The following is a 22,933-nucleotide window of genomic DNA, read 5'->3' on the forward strand; positions in this document are numbered from 1 at the left end:
ATATGTGGTACGATTTTGTTAAATGAGTGCATGATGTCAGAGCAGAGGTCTAAGACATAGTCTTCACTCCAAGGAAGTAAAAAGTTGTCAGTGAGATCAATTGCCAGGGAAATAAGAAAGTTATAGGAGAGTCTATATGTGTGTGCTTTATTTATTTTTATTTGTTTAATCAACATTAGATATTTAATGCCGGGTGGTGGTGGCGCACGCCTTTAATCCTAGCACTTGGGAGGCAGAGGCAGGCGGATCTCTGTGAGTTTGAGGCCAGCCTGGTCTACAAGAGCTAGTTCCAGGACAGGAACCAAAAAGCTACAGAGAAACCCTGTCTCAAAAACAAACAACCAAACAAACAAACAAAAAAACATTAGATATTTAAAAGAAATTCCAAGGAAGAAGAAGAGGTGATTGGGAATGGAGTAAATAAACAAAGTCTAGGAGAGCGAGTGATGGGAAAGGCAGCTAAAATACACATAATGTGAGAAGGGAAAGAGGTGGGAAGTGAGGGAATTCACACGAGGAATGTTGGAAGATAGAAAGTCAGGGAAAACCACAGTGTGAACGTAATGTTCAATGGAGCCATGTAAGATCCTCAGAGCACACTGCAAAAGAGAAGAACCTCTCCAGGCCTTTAAGGCAAGAGAATTAGTGCTGGAAAGGACTCAGAGGTTAAGAAAACATATTGTCTTTACAGAGGACCTTTTAGTTCCTAGGACACACATAGCAGGTCTTTTCCTGCCTGTAACTCCTGCTCTAGGGGATCCAAAACCATCTTCTGGTTGCTGTGGGCACCTGCACATTCACACACACACACACACACACACATATACACAAACACACACACAGGAGAGAGAGAGAGATCATTTTTTTAAATGCATAGACAGTATAGAACTAAAATTAAAGATGAAATTTTGGGAGAGACAAAGGTTTAATGCCTCCCTGTTTCCATGATGTTGTTAACAACCACCCCCTCACTCAAAGGTTGCTAGCCAATGTTGACAATTTTGCTCACACACTATGGCATTTTCTCCCTCTATGTCATTGTGAAAAATTCTCCCTGTTAGGGATGGGGAGGTAGTTCAGTGGATAAAGCTCTAACTGGATAGATGTGAGGATGAGAGTTCAGATCCTCAGTCCCCACATACAAGCCAGACAGGTGTGGCATCCCCATGGAATCTCAGCCCTCAACTCTACTTATGAGACAGAGACAGGGATACTAGGGGAAGCTGGCTAGCTAAACCTGATGACTGTGAATTCTGAGTTCAGGGAGAGACCCTGCCTCACTAAATAAGTGAAGGACAACTGAGAAAGATATCTGATGTCAACTTATGGCCTCTATACGTATATGCACGCACACACACACACACCTGAATGTGCACCTAAATACACATATGCACATACTCATATGTTTGGGTGTTGCATGAATTCTAATTGTTTTTAATAATAAAAACCTGGTTTAGATATTAAGGAGAGAAAGTTTCAGGATCAGAGAAGCAGAGCAGCCAGCCACTAGAGAGTTCTTCCCTCTACCAATGCTTAGACCAAATGGGAGAGATCTTATCTCCATGAAACCTCAGCCTGCCATCTCAGACTGCATCCGAGCTCCTGTCTCCTCCTGCCTTATTATAGTCCTCTCTCCACGCAGCCACATCACTTCTATCTCCACCTCCCTAGTGCTGGGACTAAAGGCATGGGACCCCAAGTGTTGGGATCACCTTTATGTGAGCTCCGTTTCTCGTGTCACCCAGGGTGGCCCTGAACTTACAGAGATATATTTATCGTTGAATTTAAATTATGCTTTCGGTAAACTACATGTTGTGAAATTTTGTAGTTTCTAGTCTCTGTAACAACCTCTGCTTTTAATAGAATCATTTAATTAAATTGATGGCCCTTTAGTTTATATTTTTATAGTTCTCATACCACTTTTCACATCTCTTCTCTCTTTAGCTGGTCCCTTTTGGGTTAAGTAAATATTTTGCAATTTAACACTTTAATCCCTAGTAGTTCTTTCACTCTGCATTATTTCCTTCTGCTTCCTTCAAACCTTTCTATTTGAATCTAAACTTGGCCAAATCAGCTTGAAATTCAAATTAACTTAATACAATTGGGTTATAAAAATATGATTCCTACATATTTCTATTTCCTTCCCTCACTTTTAATGTATTACTATTGACATAGCATGTCTAGAAATGCTGTACAGTCAGACACACTTTGCTATAATGATTGCTTTGCATAGTCTTATATCCTTTAAAGAAGTTAAGAAAATCAAAGATAACAATTACGTGGTTGTGGTTTCTTCAATATTAAGCATCTTATTTATAATTTCTGATTCTTTTCATTTGCTCCTGTGGATTCAAGTTACCATCTGGCACCGTTTCCTTAGCCCAATGTAGTTTTGTTTCCACCCACATCCTTTTTGCTCTTATTGGCAAAGTTAATACATTCCAGTAATGATGAAGGCCCAGCAAGGCCTTATATACTGTGCCGGGCAACTGCTTTTAAACCAGTGGAGAGAAGAAAAGAGACCTTTGCAATCCTCGTGTTTGTCTTTGCAAATACGCTGCTACCTTTACTTGAGATTTTGTTTATTGGTAAGAACTTGAGTTATTTTCTGGGGTCACCCGCTTTCAACCTGCAGCAATTTCTTTCGTACGCTTTCCTCTTGTACAAAATGAACACTAAACTGCTTTCGCTGTTTTGCTCGCTGGAAAAACCTATTTCCATGTTTGTTCATTTCAGAATTTCTTCGCCTTCCATTTCATTTTGAAATGAGAACTTTGCTGATTATAGAATTTTTTATTCTTTCCCTCTCTCACACATATTAATATGTATGTATATATGCATGCATGCATGTCGAGACGGAGTCTTTCTGTGCAACCTGGGTTGGCCTTGAACTCTGAACTCTGGGTCTCTAACCTCTGCTCTCTATCTCCTGGGAACATAGATGTGCACCACCACACCCAGCAGCAAACTTTTACTTGGTCCATTTTGGTTCTCTCACCTCGTTTCGCTGGATCATCCATTGATCTCATTGGGGTTCCTTGATAAGAAATAAGCCATTTGCTCTGCTGCTCTAGAGAGTCATCTGTGTTTAGTTTTCAGCATTCCAGTATGACATATATTTGTGGATCGCATGGTATTTGTGCTACCAGGAGGCTGTCAATTTTCCTGAGTATATAGAAAACAACTTTTTAAAAACACATTTGAGAGATATTAGGCCATTTTCTCAGGTACACACTTTTCATTTGACTATTTAATTTTCCATCTCTTTACCAATATTCTATATTCTTTGTGATTTCATATTTACATATTCCTCTAATTTCTTTCACAATGAGTATTGGAAGCCTTTGTTAACCCCAACAATTCATTGCTCTTAAAGCATGTTTCTGTTGCCCATGAATTTCTCTAGTCTATGGTTCATGAGTTACTATTTCTTTACAGATCTAATGACTTTTTGTTGATGAACTGGATATCTTAGATAATACATCTCACCAGTGAAGTTGTGATATTGTCTTCTCGTTTCCAGATTTTATTTTTTTAATCGTGCCTATTTTTCTGGTAACGAGCATCATTCATCATTCCAGTGACTTCTATTCTCCTCCCCTAAAGCAAAAGCTGCTGTGTCATATTTCATGGGGTGCAGCTAAATGGGGTGTTCTAAAATGGTGGCCTGGGACTGTCTGATAGGCTTGGCTGGGTGGTCATCAAGCCCCAGAGTTCCTCTAGTCACTGTCACCTCAGTGCTGGGATTATAAAAATGACCTACCACATTTGTTTCCTTTCTGTGGGTTCTGGGGCTCGAACTCAGGTCCTTCTGAGCTATCTCCTCCATTTTAGTTTTTTCTTCTTAAGGTGACTCTCTTTTAAAATGAGACCTTCCTTGGTTACCCAAGTAAAACCAGTCAAAATAACATCCTCATTCTTCACCTCAACGCTGTATTCAAACAAGTTCAGTTAAAGTATACAGACATTATAGATGAGTTATCTGTGGCAAAGACACATTAGGTTCTGTGTCTAGATAATACTTCTTGAGAATTAAGTCAGTTTGGGTTTAAATCTTTGGAGGAAATGGCAGTTGAGAGTGGCATTTTATTGTTATGAACCTCTGGAAATACAAGTCTCTGTTGAATAATTTTTCATCAGCATTAACATGCTGGCTTCCTGCTCCCTCTCTGCTTTGTATTGTATTCACGTGGACCCTATTATCTGATCCTACAGAGATCTTGTTTATAGTATACAAAACTCCCCTGGAGGGCTTTCCACTTAAAGGGGAGGGAGAAGAGCAGATCAACAGTACTCCAGGGCAAACTCTAGCAAAATATAGAGCCTACCATTGAGGTCCTGTGTGCGTGCGTGCGTGCGTGCGTGCGTGCGTGCGTGCGTGTGTGTGTGTGTGTGTGTGTCAGGTGATATTCATCTGCTTTCCAGTCTCAGTTCAGAACCAGTAGCAAGGCAAAGTGGAGAGCAGGGACTTGCCTTGTGAGTACACCAGGGAAATAACAGCCTTTGCCCGACCATCTATTTTCTGCCCGTTTTTTTTAACACTAAAGGCTTAGACAGAGAACTGACAACATTTTCAATGCGAAGCTTATTCAACATTTTAGTGTTGCCGCAATTAGGCATCTCAGAAGCATGTGTTGCCTTCTATTCAAACCCCAGCGTCCGCTCTGACAGGTCACAGACTAAAAACCAGGATAATGACATTCTATCTTGATCGCAGGATCCAGACGCACCAGTCTGGTGTAGATCAAAAAAAGAAAACAACAACTTAAGTGCTGATTTAATTTCCTTTTCCTCAAATATTGAGTTCATATTGAAACAGTATACCCAGTGTGGATTTTGTTAAGATTGTAGCTTTTTAGCAGTCTCTGAAACCTACAAAAAGTTTTAAGAACTGTAAAGTCTTAATACATGTTCACTTGCTCGAATACACTGTAGATATTTTTTATCTAAGAGGATTGTAGATGGAAGTTTCTGTCCCGCTCTGTCCCGCAATCATTCAGTCCTAAAGAAACACACAGAGGCTTACATTAATTACAAACTGTTTGGCCTATTGCTCAGGTTTATTACTAACTAGCTCTTACAACTCACATCAACCCATAATTCTTATCTATGTTTAGTCACATGGCTTAGTACCTTTTCTACGTAAGCCATTCTCATCTTGCTTCCTCTGTGTCTGGCTTGAGACTGTGTCTCTGCCTTTCCTCTTCCCAGAATTCTTCTAGTCTGGTTGCCCCACCTATACTTCCTTCCTGGCTACTGGCCAATCAGCATTTTATTAAACCAATATGCGTGACAAATCTTTACAGCATACAGGAGCATTATCCCACAGCAGAAGATAGAAAAGGAAATCTGAATAATTTAGAATTTCAAATGGCTTCTATGTATCCAGGAAATTGTGGGGAAAACGATGTAAGTTTTCAAAATGTCTGTGTAGGTGCGCATGTGTGCAGGTGCCTGTGGGGATCAGAAGAGGGCATCAGATCCCCTGGATCTGGTGTTACAGGCAACTGTGAATGATCCAGTATAGGTGCTGGGAATTCTTTAGGAGTATGGTCCTGACCAGGAGAACTATACACTTCTAAGCACTGAGCCATCTCTCCAGCGCTGGATGTATTTTGACTGGCATACAGGCTCCATTTGCTTGTTAATCCTCTTATCTCCATTGCTGTTACCCTCTGAAGTTATCAGTTACCTAGGTCTTAAGAGCAGCATTGTGTATTTAGTGAGCCCACTGAGCTTTCCCTCTGGGACTGAAAGACTACTACTCTCTTCTCAAGCACAGAGCTCTGTCTTCTTACTATTTCGACACTTTCCTCACGTTCAACAACTCTTTCGTAGACACAGAAGCGTGGGAGATGTGTCTAGCATGTTTTTTCACTGGCCACCAGCACACAAATAACAACAAAGAGATTTCTTATTAATTATAAGAGTTTGGCTATTAGCTTAGGCTGGTCCCACTTAAATCAACCCATTTATATGAATCTATGTTCTGCCATGTCACATTACCTCTCTTCCATCCTGCACCTCCTGTTTTTTCTCTGTGTCTGTATGGCAACTCCACCTTTCTTCTTCTCAGGGTCCTCTCTGTCCCCAGAAGTCCCACCTAACCTCTTCCTGCCTAGCTATTGGCCATTCAGTTCTTTATAAAGCTACTTACAGTGACACATCTTCACACAGTGTAATAAAATATTCTGAAAGAGATGTGTCAATCAAGAAGCCACTTCCATTTTTCAGTCAGTTTTTCTGCTTTGAAGTCTTGTCCCTTCTCTGTATAAGGTACATTATTTTGGTAAATCATCGAATGCTGTTTTAAGGTTGTTGAAAGTGGATTTGAGGAGTAAAGAGGCCCCCACTTGCCTTTGCCGAAAGTCCCTGACTTTAAGCAGGCTGGCACCCTAACTCTGTAACAAGGAGAAGGGAAGACAGCAAACTGCTAAGAGTATTGAAATTATTTGAGAACAACTAGAAGGTGAATGATTTCTAACCTAGATGTTGGAATTTTATTCCAAAATATAAGAATTCGTGCAGTAAAGCAGAAACCTGAAAGTCATGTCATGGTGCTCTCATCCATGGAAAGAAAGCTCAACTAGGAACCTCAGCTCGACCTCTCTGGTTTGTGCTATGGAACAATCCTTCTGTATGCTGTGAATATCCATTATTCTATTGATTAATTTAAAAGAAAAGCTGATTGTGCTATAGCAAGGCAGATTAAGGCTAGACAGGAAAGCCAAACTGAAAATGCCAGGGAGAAGAAGGGCCAAGTCAGGGAGATGCCAGCCAGTCGCTGAGCAAGCAGGACATGCAGAAAATGAGGTAACAAGCCATGAGTCATATGACAAAGTATAAATAGAAATATGTGTTAATTTAAGTGTAAGGGTTAGCTAATAGCAAGTCTGAGTTATCAGCCAAACATTCATAATTCATATTCCCCCTCTGAGTTAGTTATTTGGGACCGGGCAGTTGGGATAGGAAACACCACTCTACAGGTTGGTTTCTGATGGACATCATGGGTGCCTGATTTGATGATGTCATCTATCTGCTGCCATTTGTTCTTTCCCCTGGAAGCAGCATGGAGGGAGGGAGGCACTCTGCCGACTTCTTCAGTGGGACTTCCCTGGTGGATCTCTTCTAGAAATTGGTACCCCAGCCCTGATGTAAACAGAGGTTTCTCTGTCTCGCCCTGTCCCATGGCTGCTTCTAAATAATCACTCAGAGGTGTAACATTAATTACAAACTGTTTGGCTTATAACGCAGGCCTACTACTAACTAGCTCTTACAACTTAAATGAACCCATTTCTACAAATCTATGTTTTGCCACATGTCCAGTGGCTTTACCTGTGTTCTGATATGTCTTGTTCTTCAGTAGCTGGCTGGCATCTCCAGACTCTGCCCTTCTCCGTCTCAGCATTCTTAGTTTGGTTGTCTTACCTATACTTCCTGCCTAGCTACTGGCTAATCGCCATTTTATTAAACTAATTTGGGTGGCAAATTTTACAATGTACAAGGGGATTATACGACCACTTTCCCCCCTTTTCTCTAATTAAAAAGGAAGGTTTTGACCTTAATATAGTAAAACTATATACAACAAAAGATACTAAGCAGGAATTGCAGCAACAATATCTAATCCAATTTTGCACTTGGCAAAATTAGAGAAAAGACTTGATTTTTTTTCTTATCTTGTTGAGTCTAAGGTTTGTATCTAATTTACTTTCTATTATACTAAAGAAAACTATAATTATGACTATTTAGTCTTCAACTCCATCAAAGACCCAAGAAGGGTGAAATGTTACCTAATGATAGGGACCTCAAGCTGTCTAGGAAGTCACCCAAAGTTCCTCTGCAATGTTCAAGCACCTAACTATGGCCTACAGCCCTGGAATATCTGAAAGACTTTCCTACGAAAGTGGGAATTTTGCAGGACTGTCCTACCTTGTCTTGGCTAAGTTCAGTAGTCATATTTCTTGCATCCTGTTGGTCCAGTTTAGAGAGTAACTGTCAGCAATTGAGGCAGGGACAATTTCTTTACCTACATGGCTAGCTTTTGCCATAAAGAAAACAAACTCTATACGGAGGTTTTTTCTCTGACCATCATTTTCTTTGAAGTAATTGATGCTGCCAGGAGCAGAAGTGTCTCACTGTCAAGAAAAGTCTAAGTTCTTAAAACATTTCAAATGCCATATTCTGTAGGTATTTGAAGTAAGTGTTTGAAGATTTCCTATCTACCTGGAATACATTTCTATATGACCTTGAAAAACCTAACTAACATAACTATAGGTCTTCTCTTATAGATGACTAGTAATACGGATTTCTTAGTTATACATTACATTTTTGGGGGGGGGGGTTGAGACAGGGTTTCTCTGCGGTTTTGGAGCCTGTCCTGGAGCTAGCTCTGTAGACCAGGCTGGTCTCGAACTCACAGAGATCCGCCTGCCTCTGCCTCCCAAGTGCTGGGATTAAAGGCTATACATTACATTTTTAAATGAACTGCATAAGCACAGTACCCTAAACAAGAGTAGAAATGTATATACAGTATATCAAAATTAACTTTAAAATTGTATCAATAAACCAAAATCCATTCCAATATAAAATATATAAGATTAATAGTTGTTTTTTAGATTAAAATAGTTCAGTAACCTATTCTTTTCTCCACCATTTCTACATCACCCTGGTTTGATGGTACCCTTTGCCTACTTGCTCAGCTGAGCTGCTCCAGTCACCTCTGCTGCATGTTGTAGGATGCTGGTTTTTCAGAGCACCTGGTTTGAGATGCTTTCTGTCTCTTGGCTTCTGTCTGTTACCCATTCTGTAACTTTAGCTGACTATACCCTTAAAGAGTATAATGACTATACTCTTTAATTGGACTAGAGTGTTGTCTTAGGGTCACTACTGCTGTGCTGAAACATCATAACCAAAGTAAGCTGGGGAGGAAAGGGTTTATTTGGCTTACACTTCCACATCATAGTACATCATTGAAGTCAGGACAAGAATTCCATCAAATAGGGCAGGAACCTGGAGGCAGGAGCTGATGCAGAAGCCGTAGAGGGATGCTGCTTACTGGCTTGCTATTCATGATTTGCTCAACCCACTTTCTTATAAAACCCAGGATCACCAACCTAGGGGTAACACTTCCCATAGGGTTAGGTTCTCTCTTATAAATCCTAATTAAGAAAATACATTACAGTCAGATCTTATGAAAGCATTTTCTTAATTGAGGTTTCTGTCTCTCAAATGGCACTTGCTTGTGTCAAATTTACACAAAGCTATCCAGCACATGTGTCAATCAGCTTTCTAAAACTGTACTTACAGTTTTACGTCATATGCATTTTTTTCTGGGAAATGATCCATATGAGCCACTGAAAGTGATCTATGATCTCAGCATTGGAAATGTCAATCTCAATTTCCTGCTTTATCCCCAGCAGAGTGTGATGGAGATAAAGAAAGAAAAGGGTGAAAAAGAGAAGAGTTGCTGTCCTTTTTTTGTGACATGAGGAGGAGGCTGGGTGAGGTTTCCTCTAAGATGGCGTTCCTCTGTGCCCTTTAGACACTGTTCTTCCTTACCCGTACAAAGCCTAGTCCTCAGAGGAATGCCATAGTTACCAATCAGTTTACTGAGCAGGGGTCTGAGGGATTCTGCTGCACTCTCTGCTGTGCTGGATACGGTGGCATTGAGGCTAACAGGGTACATGAGTGGTGTCCATGAGGACCTAGCTTCCCCCAGTTTTTCCATGACCATAGATTATATCTTGACCAGCACATGGGGTTTAAAGGCATCTACCAGAGAGGTAGAGCCTCGCTCTGTGACTGTAAGGATGTGGGCAGAAGAGGTAGTGTTTCCTGTCTGATTATCATATGAGCTGTTAGCAGTATCCTCTCATGAGCAAAGAGGGAAAGATAAGCCATAGTGAACCAGGGCGCAGAACTGTATAGAGACTGTTGTTATCAGTGTGTGAGTACATGCGTGTGTGCATGAGTGTGCATGTGTGTGTATACACGTGTGTGCATATATGTGCATGTATGTGCAGTTGCTGGTAAAGGCCAGAAGACAGAAGATCCTCAGGAGCTAGAGTTCCAGACAGTTATGAGCATAGAGCTAACACCTGCACTCAGGGCCTCTGCAAGAATAGTGCATGCTAAGTCATCTCTCCAGCCCCTGACTAGCTTCCGTCTGAATAGTGTGTGCTAAGTCATCTCTCCAGCCCCTGGCTAGCTTCCGTCTGAAACAGTGTCAGCAGCAACCCAGCTGTAGCTTGCTTTCAAGAAAGCTGTAAGTGTAAAAGAAACTGAATGTGTTTTGTTTGCTGAACAAACTAGAAGAGAAACCATAACAATGATTCGAAAGTACATATAAAGACAAGGCAGTTGCCAAGGCCTCTCCTATCAATGCTGTGTCACTCCTTTGTACCATATTTTAGATATTCAGAACTGGTAGTCCCTTCCGCCTAGCCTCAGGGAGATCAGGGGACTAAGGAAATGGCAGGTTCAGGCACAAAACCCAACTCCTCTGACTCTGAGTTCAGCCATTGCCTTGCCCCAGCACCTACAAGGTTTCTCTCTCCAGCAAAGAGATTTCAAGCAGAAGCTGTGATGCCTGGCACTAATACCTTATTTGCTTTTTGGAAGGTAAGGGATGAAACAGTCCCCTCATTATCTTTTAATATATATATATATATATATATATATATATATATATATATATATTATGTATACAATATTCTGTCTGTGTGTGTGCCTGCAGGCCAGAAGAGGGCACCAGACCTCATTACAGATGGTTGTGAGCCACCATGTGGTTGCTGGGAATTGAACTCAGAACCTTTGGAAGAGCAGGTAACGCTCTTAACCGCTGAGCCATCTCTTTAGCCCCTCCTTTTTCCCCTCTCATTATCTTTTCCATTTATGAAATGTTTACTCAACGCCATCTCTGGGTAGATGAGCCATGATTGACAGTGTTAGAATATTCAAGTCATCTAGGTAAGTGCTCAGTTGAAGCAAGCTACCTTTTTCTTTGCCTGTGAAGGCCTTAGGATAAAAAGGGTAATGTTTTCTGAAATAGTTTTGCCTTTAGGTGTTAGTTTAAACCCTAGAAACAACGTGTCTTGTATATTTATATTTCTCTCAAATTGCACACATGTACAATTATTTACACAATTGCATCTATAATTGTATAATTAATATATGATTATATATAATTGTAAAACATATATCATTTGTGTAATTCAAACACAATCTATGTAATATATGTCCAATTATACAAGGCAAAAGAAGGCAATGATAAAGTTCCCTAGAGCTCCACGGAACATGAATAAGCATATGGACTGTTCCCTTACACCTACTCCGCAAGTTTGAGTATTGAAGATTTATATAGTTAGAGACTATGTGGTGTAAATATGTATAAATTTATATTGTGCTAATTTATGGCATGTGGTACAGAAGGCTGCTTGCAAGTTGCAGCGTATTTCTTCCCACGTTTCTGCTGAAATATTCATCTCTGGGTCCCTTCCTCATGCTTGCCTTTGTCTCCCCGCAGATGTTTGGAGCAGCTTGTTTTCAGGGGAGTGGAAGGATGCTTCCCGGATGCAATTCAGGTGAAGAATGCACCATCCCAGCTAGGAGGCAACTGAAGGGGGTCCTCCTCACCTTCAGTCCTGCCAGCTTCTGTTTGGAGCAGTTGCTTCCAAGGAGCAGCGTCCTTTGTATCTGCTATCTCCTGTCCTATAGACATGAGAGCGTCTTGTCATCTACGTATTAGAACTCCAGTGGATATGGGAAGCCTCAGATTGTACACACACATACACACACACACAAAACCTATACACACCCTCCACATGCACACACCTACACACATGCACACACACCTACACACACATACACACACACATACATACACACATACACACCTACTCACACACAGAAGTAGCGAGAAGGTTGACTTATGTTAGAGGCACTCTGGTCTGGTCCATGCCTAGTTATCTGTGGCTGTAGCAAAGGGGAAAAGATGGCCGGAGATGAGAAATTCACAGTGGGCTCACAGACCACACTCCACTTAGCCCACTCTTACATCCGTGTAGGGTGCTTCTGAAAGTCCTTCGATTGACCTGCTTGAGTTAATCAATCTATGCTTTCCTGGTGCCTCTACCTGGTGGCATGTTCATGGGAAGCGGGGTGACCAAGAAGGAGGCCGTGGGCAGGAAGAGGAAGAAAACCAGAGCCCCAAATTGATTCAACAGACCCCAGATGACCACCAGATCACTGGGGATGGCGAAAGCTTTCAACCACCCACAGCTCCCGGCAGCCCAGAGACTCCCTTCCTGGGTCAGATCTGCCTCTCTCGACACAGGGAAATTAGTGAGTGGCTATTTTTAGATTGTTTACTTTTCATCTCCTGTTAGAGCTCTGCTGCCGGAGCCGTTTGAGAAGAGATGTATTTGTGGTGGTAATGGAGACTTCTATTGATCGCACAAGGATTCGAGAATCAGGTCGACTTTGCAGGTCTTGCAAGTACCATGAATTTGCTAGTCCCCTCACAGTGTTCCACCAAGACGAGCTAACATTTGCACAACTCTTCAACATTTTGGAACCTTTTTAAAGATGCATGTTGCCACGTGAGCATTTCTCGATTGCCTCGTCAATTTGAAAGTTTTTGCAGTGAAAGAAAAGAAATTGCTAAGTGTTTATAAGGGAGAGTCTTGGAGCCACTCAGCCGGGAAATGTCACAGACATAACACAGCCATCGTCAGCCTTTCCAGGAGAAGAGGGATAAGCCTGTCTACTTGGCCACCCTGGGTTGACTAAAACAAATAAACCCAAAAAAATCTTGCATCTGAAATACTTACTGACATGCAAGGCTGGCTAACCTTTCTGGCACTCCTGTCTGATTTCTTCATTGTCAGGAGCTTTCTGGATTTTGCCGTTCCATGCTGACGACACCCAGTGAGAAAGCAAACACCTGTACTCAACTAAAAAAGGAAGTCCATACTGAGGAGAAATAAGTGGAAAAATGTGTTTGTCTGGATTGTAAGGTCCTGGTAAGTAGACTGTGAACTTTAGGAAGTTGCAGGACCATAGGAACACTGTGTTAAGTAAAGGACTATTGCTGAGGGTTTATGGCCTGATGTTCTTCCTGAACTATCCTTCGTCTTTCTTATGGCCTCTCAAGGAAGGTGAGATGTCACTATTCCGTTATTATTTTTCAGGCTTGAAGAAGGTGTGATTTTGCTATCCTGAGTATTCTCAATGACAAAACCAAACCTCTGATTCAAGTAGTACATGGTTGTGATGGTTAGCATTGGTTTTCAATTCAGCAGGATCTGAAATCAGCAAGGAGTCAGGTCCCCAGGCCCACTTGTGAGAGAGGATTTAGATCAGTTCAGTGTCTGGGCAAGCCTAGGAAGGGGTTTCCTTGATGAAGTTAATGGAGATGAGAAGGGCCATGGTAAAATTGGGCTTGTGTCCTGGACAGCACAGCACAGAGAAGGAAGCGTGGATAGTCACCACCCTGACTGTAGATTCAGCACAGCCTCAAGCTCCCGCCAGCAGCATTCCCACACCAACGCGGACTGTACCTTTCAACTTTGAACCAAAATCAACCTTTCTCCCTTAAAGTGCCTTTCCTGGGATATTTTATCGCAGTGACAGGAATAGAAATGAATCTAGTGGTGTTTGCAGAAACCTGATCGAGAAGTGGCTTGAAGAATCTTAGTGTATTCAAAGAAGGGGGATTCGTCAGCAGCACCTGAAAAAACCCCTGCCGTGGATTTTAAAGATAGACATCTGAGAATATTAACTCTCAGGACAACGCTTTGATTTGTTATGATTCTCAGTGGGACGGGAGGGAGGAGATGGTGCCTGGATCTAAAAGCAGGTGCATGCCTCCACGGGAGGGGGGGGGCCTTCTCCTCCTCTGACAGATCCATGAGTAATTGACTTCATTTACCAAACAGGCTGAGAACAACGTAAAATTATGCTACTCATCTGAACTGAAAAATCTCCTCTGTCTTCCAGCACAGTCTCAGAGCACCATGTGCGAGAGAACATGACAGAATAGAAACTGATTATGCAAAACGAGCGAAAGGGAACTGCGTCTCTTGGTGGCATGTGGCAGCCTTGTGGGGAAGGCAGAGCCCAGGGACACTGGGTGCTATCTCTGACAACCATGTGTCACAAGCTGAATGGCAGGATGGGGCTAAGGTATGGGTTTGTATGTCCTTGTACACAGCTCTTTGAGACACGCGTGCATTACACACACATTACTGACACATTCAAAAAGGTGCCCTGAACGGTCACCAATGACAACGCGCACATGGAGGTAAAGAGGAAAACAGCATTTTTTTTTTTTTTTCAGTTTCTATGTGTTATCCCAGGGTCTCCACTCTGGTCTTTACAGATCCCTCTAGAGAATTGAATCGCCTTTGAGAGCTGCACCCCCTCAGCACAGTAACTACAAAAGCCCTGAAAAGGATGGAAATGATTGCTTGCTTATAGAGAGAGGTAAGACGGAGGTGAGGGGGATAAAGGCTTGTTAGTACTCCGAGACTCTAGACAGAAGGGATCAAAGTGCCATTCTAAAGTCAAGGTTGGTTGCTCAGTGAGCCTAGGAGCTCTCCAGGGTCCTGGGTCCCTACTACAATAATAAATAGATCACGCTCTACTTTCAGATTACCTGAGCCCTCCCCAGAGTTTGTCCATAGATATGCATATACTTATGGCTGAATCCAGACCCTAATGACACTCAGTGTATAAAAGCATGTGTCCTCGAGGGGTCATTGAAGACCTATGTAATTAACTCTGTATACTGCAATTGCCTAATTGCAATCCTGGCTATACACGTACTGTGAGAAAATGACATCATTTGGAGGCTGGGTTTGACAACAGACATTTGATTCTGTGCCGCTTTGTCATCTTGGAAATGGGCAGCAGGATTCCAAGGACAGCACCTCGGAGCAGAGGGGCATGCTCTATTCAGATCTTGGGAAATCTGAATAAGAAATTAAAGCAAAGTGACAGATCACAAATCACTAGAGAAAGATTACAAAAGCTTGGGTCCAGGCTGATCCTAAGTGGAAAAGTGATTGAAAGAGAAAAAAGCATTCATGCTCATAGCCACGTCTTCACGACCAATCGGCAAATTCCAGAAAATCATGGTTTTGTAAGCATTATGGTGCAGACTGGAACAGACTAGAAGTGTCGCTGAATGCTAAATCTCATAGGAAACTTCAAAAAGGAGGCTATTCTCATGCTTTCAAAGTGTGCATGTGTGGGAAGGAGAGTTTTCTGAACTACAAAACTGTTGGCTGACAGCAGCGGGGAGCAGGTTGGCCGTACTGGGCCTGAGGGAAAACTGGGTCGGCCCCAGACTCCGTCTTCACGCTCTTAAAATACAGGCGCTATTGGAAGCAACAGTAAAGGCTGTAGAGAGGATGGTGATTCATGAATTCTATATGAAGCCAGATCATTGTTCTGTGAAGGGAACAGAATGCAATTTTTTTAAGCTGCACAATGACTTAAAAAACATACAACTCATGTATTCTTTTTGACAGCTACTCTGGGCACCTGAGTGACTGACTGAAGGCAAGCAAGCCCTCAAGAATGCAGACATTCTTGGCACGAAAGTCCTCGAGTGAGCCTTCAAACTTCTTAAACAAGAGTTTCTCTATCCCTTTGAAGTGTTTTTGAGGGGATTGAATGTAAGGTGTCATCAATGCGTCCTAAAATATCCTCAGCATGAAATAACATTTGTAGCACCAATACCATTTTTAAACTATGACATAAAATTCCATATTAAGTCACAAAAATGAAGTTTAAGGGGAAGGGGATGAGAAAGTATATATGAATCACAGCATTTGGTGGGGAGGTTACAGGAGTCACAGATTTGACGGGAAGGAGATAGTTCACTACAGTGCTGTAACTCGTGAGAGTTTGAAGCTGTGCTTGGGGTCACATGGAACCCACTAAAATATGACGAGGCACTCTTGACATGGTCACAACAGATAACTGCAGCTAACCCCTAGACCTTAAATCCGTGATTCTCAACCTCCCGAATGCAGCAACCCTTCAGCGCTATAGTTCCTCATGTTGTGGTGACCCCCTCAACTATAAAATTATTTTCATTGCTACTTCATAACTGTAATTTTGTGACAATTATGAATCATAATATAAATTTCTGATATGTGACCCTTGCAAAGGGGTCTTTCAAACACACAGGGGTCGTGGCCCACAGGTTGAGAACCACTGTTCTCCAGGAAGAAGGGAGGAATTTTGTAATATGGGAGCAATGGTTACAGCCACAGATGCACTAGAGCACCCCCATTCGGAGCCATCTTTAGGGGAAGAATACGGTACTACACACTCGGGATCCTTCAGGAAGTGGAACAGAAAGTGGTCACGCTGAGCTCCCATTTTTCACATTCTCCATCTTCTGCCACAGCCTGTCGGTGGCTAGACGCAAGGGGAACCTGTGATTAGAGAAGCCCTATTGACATCCCTGGAGGTCAGTCTCTGGGCCATAAGGACCTCAGGAGTAACCACAGGACATCCAGCACCAACAACAGATTCCTCCATTTAGGGTGACTGTCTCCCTAAAGGTTCAGAGGAAATGAGGCAGATCAATTTGACATGTGGTGTGTTTCCTACATTCGGAGCCTACTATTCATCCGTACTGGACAAAATGCAAGAACTATCGTGTAAGATCCACTTACCCTGATTCATCCTGAATGTCTAGAATGTATTTCATGGTAGAATTTGTCCTGAATGAGAGCTCTTCAAAACCATGGAACTTGGGGGAATATGATATTAACAGGTTCAAGACAGCGCTTTCCACTTTACAAATCACAACTAGCGAAAATTCATAAAGCAAAAAATCATATCAAAGGAGTCTCTAAAATTAGAAAGCTCCATAGTTAGTTAAGTCAAAATATAAAGGACACAGCTCCCTACAGAAAGACAAAAGATGCTAAAAATCAATTCCAAAATAATACTGTTAATAAGAACCATATTTCAAATTATTTTAAAAAATAAAATTTTAGAAATAGCATGTAAATGATTACATTTGGTAGTATACCAAATGCTCCTTGCTTTGGAATTTGTTTTTGCCTGGGCATTAAGATGATTGAGGAGATATGAAAAGGCAATTGTTGAAATGAAAGAGAAAAATTAATGCTGAATTTCTAACATTTGCGTGTAGAAATCTTTGCTATATTGCCAGGAAAAAGTGAAGGTCAGAGTGCAGAGCTAAGCCACTAGAGGCCAGGCAGTGGTGGCACACACCTTTAATCCCAGGACTTGTGAGACAGGCAAATCTCCGTGAGTTCAAGGCCACCGTGGGCTACATGAAATTTATCCAGTCTAAAAGAGAAACAGCTCACACAAAGGTGATCCCAGCACTTGAGATCACACGCCTTTAATCCCAGCACTAGGGAGGTGGAGACAGGAACAATATGGCTGGGCAGAGAGAGGAATATAAGGTTGAAGGAGACAGGAGCTCAGTGCAGTCTGAGGCAGTCAGTCTGAGGACCAGAATCGCCTAACCCTTTGGTCTGAGCATTGGTAGAGGTAAGAACTCTCTAATGGCTGACCACTCTGTTTCTCTGATCCTTAAGCTTCCACCCCCTGATAGATGACTCTGAGTTTTTATTGTTATTAATACTAATTAGAATTTGTGCTACAGAATAGTATTGCACTGTCTTTATAAATCTCCTTCCTAAACCCAACAAAGATTAGAGCTGGTGGGTCATTTTTACACTGTGCATAGAACCCAAAGAAGAAGCACTCAACACAGAGGGATTGCAAAACAAAATAGTCACCCCTCTCATTTCCCCAAGATGGAGAAAAAATAAGGGTGGTGGAGAGGGGAGAGATGGGTGGTACAACTGTGTCCTGATTCCCAGGCTGATTACTGAGATGGAGAGCGCTTGATAAGGGGTTAGGGACTGAGATTGTGTCTCCATAACAAGCCAAAGGAGACCCGTGAAACTGAAGTCAGACACATTGTATGGGTAAGCAAACGAAGGGACTTAGTTCAGCTGTATAAAAGTTCATATGTTATGGACAGACTAAGGAATTTCCAACATTCCCTAGGGAGAAATGTCATGGGTAGCTAAGAGTATTGTCTAAGCAACCTGCCTTGCAGGGTCTTTCTGTGTGCAGTGGCCTGCTCTTGAGGGGTCTAAGGCTAATGGCTAATCCTGAAGAAAGAATGGGGGTCCCTATCAGAACCCTTAGTCTTCTTGGGCCAATAGGAGTTAAAGCCCCACCATTAAGGCCAGGTGGGCATAGTGTTTCAGCCATAGCAGTATCCAGGAGACATCACCGGGGTCATTGGTCACTAGCCCTGACCAGTGATAATTCACAAGACACCTGATTCTTACTCAGCCTTTATATTCATGAGGATGTGAAGGACAGAGTATAAACTCAGACAATGTCTTAGAGTGGACTTGGAAGGATACAGTGACCAACTGTCCCCATGTGCCTGGCACTGAGTCATGGTCAGGATGTGGGAATTTTAGTGCCCATACTAAGACACATGCACACACCAGCCTATCACCTACATGGATAGCCAAACTGAAAGGCTGGATGCTATTTTCTTATCCAGGCTCGGCTTGAGTTGCTTGAAGACCATTTAAACTAATATATTGCAGTGATTCATCCAAATTGAGCTAGAATTTACTTACAGGTCTTTCCCTTCTTCCTCAGCTCATCAGTACCAGAAGATCATAGCAATTTCAGAGCAGTGTCATCACACAACTGAAAGTAATGAGAGAGAGCATGCGGAAGAAAACAGTCCCCACAATAGCAAAACTCAATAAATAGCAGGGCACAAAGTTTCCGAAGGAGGTATTTGTAAAGATGTCCTCATCCACCATGGCCAATAGAAATTCCTCAGCTAAGGTGAGGCGGAAGAACTGGTTTTAGAAGTTGAGCTACTGGGAGTATCAGACTGTGGCCTGCCTCCCTAGAGCACAGATGTAAATGAGTCCCGTGGGTTCTGAAGTTTATATCCTGGAGCGGTTCACTGGCCAGAATACAGGAGGGGAAACGCAGCCCAACCCAGCAGTTCTCTTGAGAAAACCAAAGGTTAGAGACTAGGGATGACAAGGCGGATGCAATTTATGGGATGGATGATAAAAGAGAGGTTTTCTAATTTGATTTCTTGTGCGAGACAAAGCACTCTGACCACAAGCAACCTGGGGAGGAAAGGGTTTATGTCATCTTAACATTTCTGGGTTACAGTCCATGGCTGAGGGAAGTGGGAAGGGGACCATGAAGTAGAAATCACAAAGGAACACTGCTGACTGCCTCCCTCCTCCTGCATTGTCCTGCAACCAGGAATACTTACCTAGGGATGGTGCTTCTCATGGTGGGCATGGTCCTCCTACATCAATTAGAAATCATAAAGATGCCCCACGGACATGCCCATAAGGCAATCCGATCTAGGCAATTCTCCAATTGGGATTCTTCCTCCCAGGTGACTCTAAGTTGAATGATATTAGCTATACAAACCAGCAAGGATGGGAAAAGACAGATATCCAGAGAAATTCCCCTAATTCAGTAGTTATTAACCTTCCTAATGCTGTAATCCTTTAATACAGTTCCTCGTGTTGTGACCTCCAGCCATAAAACTATTTTCCTTGCTACTTCATAACTAATTTTGCTACTGTTATGAATCATAATGTAAATATCTGATATGCAATCCCTTTGTTAGATCCTCCAAAGGGGTCGCAACCTACAGGTTGGGAACCATGAGCTTAATGTCAGCAGGAAGGGAAATGGGAAGAAATACAAGGAAGAAGGATAAAAATTTTCTGAGCTCATATAGAACTGGAAACAGCACATTTCCAGCTGTAAGACGGGAGCAATGCTGTAATGAATGAGCATATGATCAGAAGGAGTTCGCCCCTGGCAGTGAGAATACAGCATCTCTGGGTTTGGCCCAGCAAGGCTAAAACCAAGGCTTCTAAAGGATCAAACTGAACTGAAGTCACTTAACCTCATGCCACAGCATGGAATGAATACAGTCTGGTATCCGGAAATATAAAGTTCGCAGTGCCCCGTATCGCATAAAAATATCAATAAGGATTCAAAGTTCCAGGGAACCATGTCCCTTAACAAGAAGAAAATGTCATTCATAGAAAGAGCTATAGAAATTACAGGTGGTGGGATTACTGGAAAAAGACATAAAGCCACTATTAATATGTGAGTTTTATACATATGGGCAAGTATCTTAAGGACATTCTGTCCAAGATGAAGAGAGAAAGGAAAAGTTTAAGAGTAAGAAAATAAACCCTATAGAAAGACTCTAGGAAAAAATAACTAGATGTGAGTTGGGTTAAAGCAGAATAAACATGGCAGTGTTTGGAATCATAGCGAGAGAAATTCCTCCAGATAAAACATAGGCATTTTTATAAGCCCAAAGAAAGTGGGCAGAGAAGCAGTAACCTGGGGGAAATTATCAAGAAGTTTGACATACATGTAATTGAGCTCAAAGGAAGAGGGAAGAAAGAATATTGATTCCTCTGAAATTACAGGGGATTTCTATCACAATAAATGCCTCTAGAAGTTAAAACTATCATTAGTTCTGAAGTGTATTTGATCCAATCCTACTGAACATCATATCTGATCCCACAGTGTAGTGTGGTATCAGCTGTTTCCCTTGTGTTTACATTTCTGATTGGAGCTGTGTGTCACAGTGGCTGTCAGTCCTGAAATGGCATTGCCCTGCGTATCACTAGCATTGAAAGACTCTAAATTCAAAACTTGAAGTCTAGTTTCTACCTAATGCCAATTGCTTTTACACTATTCACCTGTGAGCAGAGGTAGAAACAATAAATGGGAATCTGACTACTTAGCTGGCTTGACACCATCAGACTTTATTAGATAAAACAGTATACAGCTCTCTAAGAAGGAAGGGTGGAGAATTCCACATGCATATGAAAACACAGGCATGCCTTTATTTGTGGGGTTACATCCCAATAATTTATCATAAATTAAAATATGTAAGTCAAAAATGTGTGTATGTGCCTAGATAACTCAAACCGTAGCTTAGCAATACAGCATGCTGTAGTGTCAATTTTTTAATTCTTGTGAGCACATGGAAATCTATGACTTACTACTTCTGTTTAGCATCAAGAAGAAGAATTGGAGAATATGTTGCTAACCCAGCAAAGGTCCTAATTCAAAGTCTGGATCACCGTTTCTGAATAATACATGTGGACTTTGTGATGGGAAAGCCCCATCCTTAAATCATCATGGTGGTTGGCAGTTGTGGGCATAAGCCCATAATTTGGGAGACAGAACCTCTTGGTTCTTTCAATAAATTGAGTATTAATACCATGAGTGTGAGAACTTACCCAAGCTGTGGTCCAAGAAGTGGATGGGACCTCTTATTTTATGTTTCAAAGTTTGATATCTGCTTCTTTTCTCATTCAGCATCACAGAAGGATTCTATCTGCAGTCCTATGTGCCTATACTTCCATGGCTGAGTCAGTTACTGCTCTCAGAAACAATCTGTGTTCTTTTACACTGTTTAATTGTTATCAGGAAGTTGTTTGCCTGCCTACCCATGGCCCACATGTTCCAGACTCTTTGAATTTCTTGTTGAGTTGAAATATTTGGATTCTTCAGAGTAAGATGTGAAAAAGCCAAGTAAATTGGAATCTCAAGTGGTACCCTCCACACTTGCCTTCAGTGTGCTGGATGCTCTCTCAGGACTCTGGTGGCAAGAGAGAGCCATGCTATGGAAGTAGCCCATGTTCCTGGCTCGTCTTGGTGGAAAATCTTCACATCTTCTAGAAAAGCCATTATTAGACTGGCCAGTGGCTAGCAACTGCTCCTGCTGAGTTAAGCCATGCCACGTTACAGTTTGCTTATGGTTCCAACTCCATGGTAGTTTCATCCCACATAGCTGCTGAAGGAGAAAGATGTTGGAACCTTACAGGTACGCCACAGACTCATGGTGATTCAGAGATTAATAGAAATTTGTTAATTTAAGATGTAAGAGTTAGCTAGGAATATGTGTAAGCTATTGGCCAAACAGTATTGTAATTAATATAGTTTCTGTGTGATTATTTGGGTCTTGGTGACTGGGAAACAAACAAGTGGTCTCTGGTTACAAAATGGTGCCTAACATGGGCCATGGATCCACATAAGACCTAAAGAAAGCTTTAAAAGGAAGGGGGGGGATTTTTCTAGACTCACAGAAACAGGAGTCAGTTTGAGCTTCTTGGTAGCCGTATATTTTTAGATAGGCTCTGATTGCTGGCAGTTCCTTTTAAAAAAAGGTGTCCTGACTCAGCATTAGCAGCAAAACATGCATGGCTCCTCTAAGAGATAGCTTCCTGGTTCATGCTGGTGGCATAAATGGCTCTGGATCTTTTGGGAGGTCCTGTTATGGAGCATTTGAATGCGGTTTGTGGGCAGCATGCTGCAAGTTACTTGGTGACAGCATGGACCAACTGCTTCCCAGAGTTGAGGTGGTGAGCGTTACTCCCAACCAGAGGTCCCAGAGCTGGTGATAAACATATCTCTGTCATATTGAAAGACCAAGAGAAGCAGAGCCAGCATCCAGGGCACCTGAAACCACACTGCTTGCCATTTTAAAATGCTCCTTGTCAGAAAAGAAGTACAAAAGGATAGATTCAGACTTAAAAGATCTCTAAACAAGACACAGTGTGTTGATAGAGGTTTCTGTCCTGCCTGGTCCTGCAGTCATTCAGTCCCAAAGAAACACACAAAGACCTACATTGATTATCAACTGGTTAGCCTGTTAGTTCAGAATTCTTATTAACTAACTTTTACATCTTAAATTAAACCATAATTCTTGACTGTGTTTGTCATGTGGCTTGGTACCTTTAATTAGTGAGGTGTTCTCATCTTGCTTCCTCTGCATCTGGGTGATGACTGCAGATTGAGCCCTTCCACTTCCCAGAATTCTACCAGTCTTGTC

Source organism: Chionomys nivalis, chromosome 13 (genome assembly GCF_950005125.1).
Source record: "Chionomys nivalis chromosome 13, mChiNiv1.1, whole genome shotgun sequence".
Taxonomy (NCBI): domain Eukaryota; kingdom Metazoa; phylum Chordata; class Mammalia; order Rodentia; family Cricetidae; genus Chionomys; species Chionomys nivalis.